Source organism: Schistocerca americana, chromosome 9 (genome assembly GCF_021461395.2).
Source record: "Schistocerca americana isolate TAMUIC-IGC-003095 chromosome 9, iqSchAmer2.1, whole genome shotgun sequence".
NCBI lineage: Eukaryota > Metazoa > Arthropoda > Insecta > Orthoptera > Acrididae > Schistocerca > Schistocerca americana.
In genome coordinates, this window is record NC_060127.1 from 103,940,874 (window position 1) to 103,950,793 (window position 9,920).

Consider the following 9,920-nt stretch of genomic DNA (forward strand, 5'->3'; position numbering starts at 1 on the left):
AATACACTGAAGAGCCAAAGAAACTGTTACACCAGCCTAATATCGTATAAGGCCCCTACGAGCACGCGAACAGTTACAACTTCTAGCCTATATTTTTTTTTGTAAACTGGGAAATGTAATCCCAAAGTTTGTATCACATACGGACGTAACACTGAAGAGCCAAAGATACTGCCTAATATCGTATACAGTCCCCGCAAGCACGCAGAAGTGCCGCAACACGACGTGACATGAACTCAACTAATGTCTGAAGTAATGCTGGAGAGAACTCACACCATGAATCCTGCAGGGCTCTTCATAAATCCGTAAGACTACGACGCGTGGAGATCTCCTCTGCAAGGCATCCCAGAATACTCAATAATGTTCATGTCTCGGTGGTTTGGTGGCCAGCGGAAGTGTTTAAACTCAGAAGAGTGATCCTGGAGCCATTTTGAAGGAATTCTGGACGTGTGGGGTGTCGCATTGTCCTGCTGGATTTGCCCAAGTCCGTCATAGTCGTATCTAGACGTATCAGGGGTCCCATATCACTCCAACTGCACACGCCGCACACCATTACAGAGCCTCCACCAGCTTGAACAGTCCCCTGCTGACATGCAGGGTCCATGGGTTCATGAGGTTGTCTCCATACCCGTACACGTCCATTAGCTCGATACAATTTGAAACGAGACTCGTCCGACCAGGCAATATGTTTCCAGTCATCAACAGTACAATGTCGGTGTTGATGCACCTGGGCGAGGCGCAAATCTTTGTGTCGTGCAGTCATCAAGGGTAGACGAGTGGGCCTTCGGCTCCTAAAGCCAATATCGATAATGTTTTGTTGAATGGTTCGCATGCTGACACTTCTTGATGGCCCAGTATTGAAATCTGCAGCAATTTGCGGAGGGGTTTCACTTCTGTCACGTTGGACGATTCTCTTCAGTTGTAGTTGGTCTCGTTCTTCCAGGATCTTTTTCTGGCCGCAGCGACGTCGGAGATTTGATGTTTTACCGGTTTCCTGATATTCACGGTACACTCGTGAAATGGTTGTACAGGAAAATCCCCAGTTCATCGCTACCTCGGAGGTTCTGTGCCCGATTGCTCGCACGCCGAATACAACACCACGTAGAAACTCACTTAAATCTTAATAACCTGCCGTTGTAGCAGCAGTAACGGATCTAACAACAGCGCCAGACACTTGTTGTGTTATATAGGCGTTGCCGACCGCAGCGCCGTATTCTGCTGTTTACATATCTCTGTATTTGAATGCGCTTGCCTGTACTAGTTTCTTTGCCGTTTCAGTGTATGTGTCCAAATGCTTTTGATCAGATAATATATGTTCATAACCATTATACCCACCCTGTGTAATACGTGAACAAAACGATAGTCATAACGGTTTTAAACAGCCGAACTCGAAGCTATACAACGTAGGGCCACAGCCAGTAAAAACTCTTCTGTGGAGAACATTAAGCAGCTATTAGAGATTTGTTTTGAAAGTGAAACATACCATTCATTTGAAGAAAACCTTCGTACTAATTTGAATGACTGAAATAGTGACTGCAGGAGTCTAATTATTTTTAGATACAGTAAATGTACTGCGTATTAATCTCCTTATGTGAGGATCCAAAGTCTCCACGTAACTTCTAAGTGCTTAAACAATTTTTTGTTTCCACCATAGGCTGAAGAAATTTTTTTATGCACATAAACTCTATTACATTTCTAGCCGCTTTCGGCCTACGATCATTTCCAAATGGCTGCAATATCAAACATCAACGAATGTGAGACATTAGATTTATACACTTCTGTTCCCACGTAACACTAAACTGTTTTCCCATACAACGTCACACATTTCACCTACGCAGCTGTAACTAATGTAACAGCTGTTGTAAATGGTGTTAGTGTAGCGTTGCGAAGAAACCTTTGTAACTTGTATAAGCTCGTAGAGTTTTGATGCTGCAAGCATTTGAAAATTACTGCAGATCGAAACTGGCCAGAAATATAATAGAATTCATCTGTATAACAATATTTCGACAGCCTACGGTAGAGATAAATATGCATTTAGCTTTCAGTTCTATGTACTAATGAGCGTGTGTGTGTGTGTGTGTGTGTGTGTGTGTGTGTGTGTGTGTGTGTGTGCTCACTAAAATAACAGGTCGCTGTATAACTGAAAGTGTAAAGGCGAACTGTGTTGTATGTGAAGGTACGCCTGCAATGAGGATTATCTGTAATTGTATGTATTTCTGTGTAAATGCATGTATGCAAATCCTTCACTGAAAAAGCTCACTGCGTGGAAAACATGTTGGTAGTCTAGTAAATATTATGTTCCATTCCAATGCTTCAAGCTAATAATTTTTTGATTCCCATTAATACAACGTACACACACCCGATACCGAACCTGGCATTCCGAGTTCACATACCTGTTATTGTCGAGGTGCTAGACGAAGTCCTAACGGCATAAGATTAACTGTGAACAATATGTCAATAACTTCCTCCTACTTTATTCACGATAATCTAATCTAATCGCTTGCGCCTATCAACTCCGGTGACCCGATCACCATTCCACCCGCATCTTACTAGATAAGAACAGAAAGCAAGACTGCACACCGAAGAAGAGACACAGTGGAAAAGTTGTGAAAGTAATAATTCTCTCGCGTTCTCAAACTAAGCGAATAACATCACAAATACTTAAAAGCACGAGTTTAGAGGTGTTCATGGTTTTACTAATGACCGCCGGTCACTAATTTCCTCCTGTTTTATCAATGACAATCTAATCTTGCCGTCCTTGCCTATGACCTTCGATGGAGATTTGGGGGGCGTGGCACATACCATGGCTTCGAGTGTTTTACACATATCTTGAAACACAAGAAGACAAAAGAAGACAATGCAAAAGTGCACGCCGAAGAAGCGATACCAAAAAGATGAAAGTATGTAGTGAAATTAAAATTTCTCTCACGTTTATTAAACCTACTCAAATTCCACGTGTGTATGTACTAGAAAATATGTGTTTATATCACCGTTCACATTTGGTTTTATTGACATAAAACATGTTCAGTGGTCTGCAATGAACATTATTTATAAGTTTGGTTTAATTTCTAGAACTAAAAACAGTTCGTTACAATAGATGCTGATGTGTGACGCTTACGGAAATGACGACTCTAGGAATACAGTACAGCCCACTAGATATCGCTCACAGTGGGATTGTGAGGACAAGTTTAGAATATTAACAGCACGCTCCCAGGCATTCATTCAAATGGCTCTGAGCACTATGGGACTCAACTGCTGAGGTCATTAGTCCCCTAGAACTTAGAACTAGTTAAACCTAACTAACCTAAGGACATCACAAACATCCATGCCCGAGGCAGGATTCGAACCTGCGACCGTAGCGGTGTTGCGGTTCCAGACTGCAGCGCCTTTAACCGCACGGCCACTTCGGTCGGCTGGCATTCATTCATACGATCATTCTTACCGCGCTCCACGCGTGAATGGGATAGGAAGAAACCCTTATAACTGGTATAATGAGACGAATCCTCTGCCATGCACTTCACGATGGTTTGCAGAGTACAGATGTAGGTGAGGTGTTGATGTAGATATAGTGGTGACGAGTCATCTCCCCAGAGCGATCAAAGAACCCACAGTAATGACCAGACGATTGTAGTTCCGCCAGGTCACAACAAAAGTAATTACATTTACAAAAATCGCCGGCCGAGGTGGCCGAGCGATTCTAGGCGCTTCAGTCTGGAACCGCGCGACCGCTACGGTCGCAGTTTCGGATCCTGCCTCGGGCAAGGATGTGTGTGATGTCCTTAGGTTAGTTAGGTTTAAGTAGTTCTAAGTTCTAGGGAACTGATGACCTAAGATGTTAAGTCCCATAGTGCTCAGAACCATTTGAGCCATTTACAAAAGTATCCGTGTTTTACAAGGTCGCGTGAGCTATAAGAATTGACGGATTATGAGGTACCATACAGAATTTTTGCGTGTCAGTAAAGTGCGCGTCGCAATTAGAACAGACAACGACAAATGCGTGAAATATGTGTTAACATTCTCTTGGTTTCAGCGAAGTAAGTTGAAATTACACTCATACTTGAAAGTACACTCCTGGAAATTGAAATAAGAACACCGTGAATTCATTGTCCCAGGAAGGGGAAACTTTATTGACACATTCCTGGGGTCAGATACATCACATGATCACACTGACAGAACCACAGGCACATAGACACAGGCAACAGAGCATGCACAATGTCGGCACTAGTACAGTGTATATCCACCTTTCGCAGCAATGCAGGCTGCTACTCTCCCATGGAGACGATCGTAGAGATGCTGGATGTAGTCCTGTGGAACGGCTTGCCATGCCATTTCCACCTGGCGCCTCAGTTGGACCAGCGTTCGTGCTGGACGTGCAGACCGCGTGAGACGACGCTTCATCCAGTCCCAAACATGCTCAATGGGGGACAGATCCGGAGATCTTGCTGGCCAGGGTAGCTGACTTACACCTTCTAGAGCACGTTGGGTGGCACGGGATACATGCGGACGTGCATTGTCCTGTTGGAACAGCAAGTTCCCTTGCCGGTCTAGGAATGGTAGAACGATGGGTTCGATGACGGTTTGGATGTACCGTGCACTATTCAGTGTCCCCTCGACGATCACCAGTGGTGTACGGCCAGTGTAGGAGATCGCTCCCCACACCATGATGCCGGGTGTTGGCCCTGTGTGCCTCGGTCGTATGCAGTCCTGATTGTGTCGCTCACCTGCACGGCGCCAAACACGCATACGACCATCATTGGCACCAAGGCAGAAGCGACTCTCATCGCTGAAGACGACACGTCTCCATTCGTCCCTCCATTCACGCCTGTCGCGACACCACTGGAGGCGGGCTGCACGATGTTGGGGCGTGAGCGGAAGACGGCCTAACGGTGTGCGGGACCGTAGCCCAGCTTCATGGAGACGGTTGCGAATGGTCCTCGCCGATACCCCAGGAGCAACAGTGTCCCTAATTTGCTGGGAAGTGGCGGTGCGGTCCCCTACGGCACTGCGTAGGATCCTACGGTCTTGGCGTGCATCCGTGCGTCGCTGCGGTCCGGTCCCAGGTCGACGGGCACGTGCACCTTCCGCCGACCACTGGCGACAACATCGATGTACTGTGGTGACCTCACGCCCCACGTGTTGAGCAATTCGGCGGTACGTCCACCCGGCCTCCCGCATGCCCACTATACGCCCTCGCTCAAAGTCCGTCAACTGCACATACGGTTCACGTCCACGCTGTCGCGGCATGCTACCAGTGTTAAAGACTGTGATGGAGCTCCGTATGCCACGGCAAACTGGCTGACACTGACGGCGGCGGTGCACAAATGCTGCGCAGCTAGCGCCATTCGACGGCCAACACCGCGGTTCCTGGTGTGTCCGCTCTGCCGTGCATGTGATCATTGCTTGTACAGCCCTCTCGCAGTGTCCGGAGCAAGTATGGTGGGTCTGACACACCGGTGTCAATGTGTTCTTTTTTCCATTTCCAGGAGTGTATTTCTACATGAGAAAGTGGTAGTTTATATCACTGAATCAGTGAGTTTTGGCTTTTTTTATACACTGCCGGAAACAGAGATCACAACATCAAAAAATAATTAATGTAGAGCAATGAAATTATGGGAATATATTTGTCTTCGTAGTATATTCAAATGATTAACAACGCAAGATCACAGGCTAATGCAAGTCTGTCGCAAATGTGAAACGTTGGTGGACCAACAACTAGTGTTACCGCCAGCATGTTGGATGGAAGCATGTAAAGGTGCTTGCATTTTGTTGTACAAGTCTGCCGGATGTCAGTTTGTGGGACAGAGTCCCTTAATACAGGGACGGTTAATGCTGTTTACCAATGACGCTAGTGTTTTCGTCCGATGGTGTCCCAAATGTGCTCGATTGGTGACGGATCTGGTATCGAACAGGTAAAGGAAACGTGGCGATGTATGACAGACAATGTAGAGCTTTTCCATTTTGTCTTACAGGTGCTTGACGATGATAAGTAGTCGAAATTAGCAAAATTTCAAAGGAAACATGTTGACACTATGTAGAGCATGCTGGGTTACAACAGCGGTATGTGGGCGAGCGTTATTCTATTGGAAAACACCCCTTCAGTGATGTTCACGAACGGCAATACTCTGAGGTGTGGGGGGTTATTCTGTTATTCTGAGCAACGGATTAATCTGAGATGTACCCTTTACCCTGTGGCTCCTGCGAGATGAAATTTCCACCCCCACACTACTACAGAAGTCAGACAGACGCTCCTAACGTTATAAAGAGAAATGCCTGAAAAACTTTCAGCAATAAATGTCTTCTGGAGTCGTCCGCTGTAAGGAAAGGACACAAAAATTCACAAAATTTCTTACATAACTAGTGGGATACTTGGGTACTGGAGTAGTGCTAGTTAGTGGAAAAAAACATGGAACTAACGAAAGTTATTATTTATTTTGCAAAAATTCTGAGAAATCACAATGGCACTTTTAGTTGTGAATTGAACAAGTTACATCCTGGTTCTTTTCGGAATGTGAAGTTACCTCTCAAGGATAGGATTCGCTAATGAAATTTCTACACAAAGTTTAAGATGGTAGTTAACTTGGCAGAATGGCTGAGAGGCACGCCTACGCAACTTGAATAATTAGCCTTTAGAATGTTGCTAGGTATGGTCGAGGCTGTCGCATGTGAAATGCAATGAAGTGTACTGTTGTGGAGGAAATATGGGGCTCGCAATAGCTGTAGCGTACAATACCGTTAGCTGCCATGACTGCTGTCAGCGCCCTCGCTGCTGACAAATAAGAGAACTCTCGTTCTATCTGGATTGACCTTCGCAATTCAAACTCTCCCTATGCCTTGATGAAGTCAAGGATTCCTGACCTTCGCCAATCAAACTCTCCCTATGCCTTGATGAAGTCAAGGATTCCTATTCGCCCTTAGTCTAAATATTGCCGCAGTACACCGGTCAGATAACCAATCCACCGCGATGCCACTCAAAATTCGCTCGCAGGCGTTTAACTGTAACTCTGTCCGTTCACACCGCACAATAAGTGTGTCGGCCAACACAGTCAACAACGCTTAATCGCAAGGACTCAATATAGAGTAGCACTTCGATTCGCTCTCAACAGAGGTGCTCTCCCAGTGCAGTACTGAGGAGAGACTTGTTCCTCGCTCTTTGAGTACACGTACGAGCGCGCACGCTCTCGTTACGTGTTCTCGCTCCAAGAGCGACAACGGAACGGCGACTCTCCACGCCAAACGTGAAGGGGTATGTCTTTCGGTCTCTTCCATTATTCATTTAGCTCAAGGCGTCAGAAATATCGTCTGCCAATCAGCATTGCTCTTCTAAAAGGGAGAATGACGTTTCGTTTAAGGCGACCAACCTGGAAGCCTGTAGCTTTGGCACTTGGCGTTTGCTGTCTCCCTGTGAAAATCTCTGAAACTGCGTGCTATGTGTAAAGAATGCGTTGGCTGGCCGCTCCCACACAATGTAGCGGAATTTGCTTTTAAGCCGAACACAGGGTCGTTCCCCCCCTTTCCACTCGGGCCCACACTGTCCGCTACGGGCGGTCACCGGCCGACACGGGCCGGGTCGTCCTCTGAAGGGCCTGGCGTCTCGCTGTGCGGCCTCTCTCCCGAACTAAAAGCTCCTGTGACCGTCGTGTCTGGAATGTATGTGTGTACGCCAGCCTCGAGTATTTCAACCGCGGTGCGCTCACTTGCCAATTGCATATCGTTTACATGAATTTATACAACACTGACTTTATCTTATTGAGTTTGGGTTCGAATGAAGCGTCTCGATGTGCGGAGATGATTGTGAGGTCGGAATATGTAAGCAATGAAGGTCAGGAGACCACGACGTCTTACAACACAACAGGTCGAATCGACAGACTGACGTACAAATTTGCAGCCAGGTTGCGTGGGATAACCACGAGAGTATTCCTGCAGTCATACAAAATCACACCTCCGACAATAACTCCAGCTTGCAGACAAATTGGTTGCAGGCGCTCATCTGACCTCTTCCTAAACAACACACAGCCATCACTGGCACCGAGGAAGACCAAGCTTTTATCAGAAAACACAACACACCTCTACCTGGCCCTGCAGTGACCCCTCGTTTGACACCACTGAAGTCGCAAAAGCCGGTGGTTTTGGGTCAGTGGAATGGACGGTACAGGGCATCTGACTCGGAGCTGTCCTTGAAGTAACCGATTTGTAACAACTGATTGTGTTACTGTGGTGCCAATTATGCTCAGATTGTTGTTGCAGGTGCAGTACTATACGCCAGAGCCATACCCCGTACACGACCGTCTTCCTTCTCGGTAGTGCCACGTGGGTGTCCGGATTCCAGCCTTCTCGTGACCGTACATCCAGTGACCACCGCTTGCCAGCAGTCATGTACAGTGTTTACATTCCCGCCAGCTACTCACAGCCGTATTCTATGACGTCGTTCAAATTTAGTGAGCTGTTGATACTTGCGTCCTTGTCGCATTAAAGGCGTTCTTGACTAACATCAACGCACTACGTCCAATCCCAAAGTTAACTAAAGCTCGCGAGCGTTACAGCGTGTATTTAAAGCAAACCTGATTTGCATCCTAATAGTGTCGCCACTAGCGGCACTCTTAGGCGACTGGTGCGAAATTTGAAGAGACTTCATCGTTCAGATGTAGAGACACGCCTGCCAACTTTCGCCTATGTCCCACAAATCCTTGGTGTTGTGATTTTTTTTCCGTCATTGTATTTGTTTCACGATAATTCATGTCTCTTGGTTATATAGGGTGTTACAAAAAGGTACGGCCAAACATTCAGGAAACATTCCTCACACACAAATAAATAAAAGATGTTATGTGGACATGTGTCCGGAAACGCTTACTTTCCATGTTAGAGCTCATTTTAGTTTCGTCAGTATGTACTGTACTTCCTCGACTCACCGCCATGATTTCATACAGGATACTCTACCTGTGCTGCTAGAACATGTGCCTTTACACGTACGACACAACAGGTTATTCATGCACGATGGAGCTCCTGCACATTTCAGTCGAAGTGTTCGTACGCTTCTCAACAACAGATTCGGTGACCGATGGATTGGTAGAGGCGGACGAATTCCATGGCCTCCACGCTCTCATGACCTCAACCCTCATGACTTTCATTTATGGGGCATTTGAAAGCTCTTGTCTACGCAACCCCGGTACCAAATGTAGACTCTTCGTGCTCGTATTGTGGACGGCTGTGATAGAATACGCCATTCTCCAGGGCTGCATCAGTGCATCAGGGGTTCCATGCGACGGAGGGTTGATGCATGTATCCTCGCTAACGGAGAACATTTTGAACATTTCCTGTAACAAAGTGTTTGAAGTCACGCTGGTACGTTCTGTTGCTATTTGTCTCCATTCCATGATTAATGTGATTTGTGTGTGAGGAATGTTCCCTGAAAGTTTGGTCGTACCTTTTTGTAACACCCTGTATACTAATGCTTGCGATAGAAAGTATAACAACTTGTTCGTTAATCTAGTAGAAAAATAATCAAAAACAAATATTATCCTTACGACTCACGGGACTGCTTTCTCACCGCTTGGGGGGCTAGTTTCGCTCCAGTTGTCAAACGGTGACAACTTTCGCAGCACTGAGTTTCGCGACTGTATGTGTTAAGTTGTGGAAGTAGTAGCGTTATTGTTGAATAGAAAAGACGTTATTTTCCGCATATTTGTGAGCAATGCATTACGTTTGTCTATGTTGAAGATCTGCGTCTTGCCACAGTCGAGGCCTACGAGAAACACAGGCCACGGCGCCTACGTCACGAAAGTAGTCCTGCGCTCGCTCGCTCAAAGCAGCAGACAAACTACACCACCGGCCATTAAAACTGCTACACCAAGAAGAAATGCAGATGATAAACGGGTATTCATTGGACAAATATATTATACTAGAACTGACATGTGATTAGCTTTTCA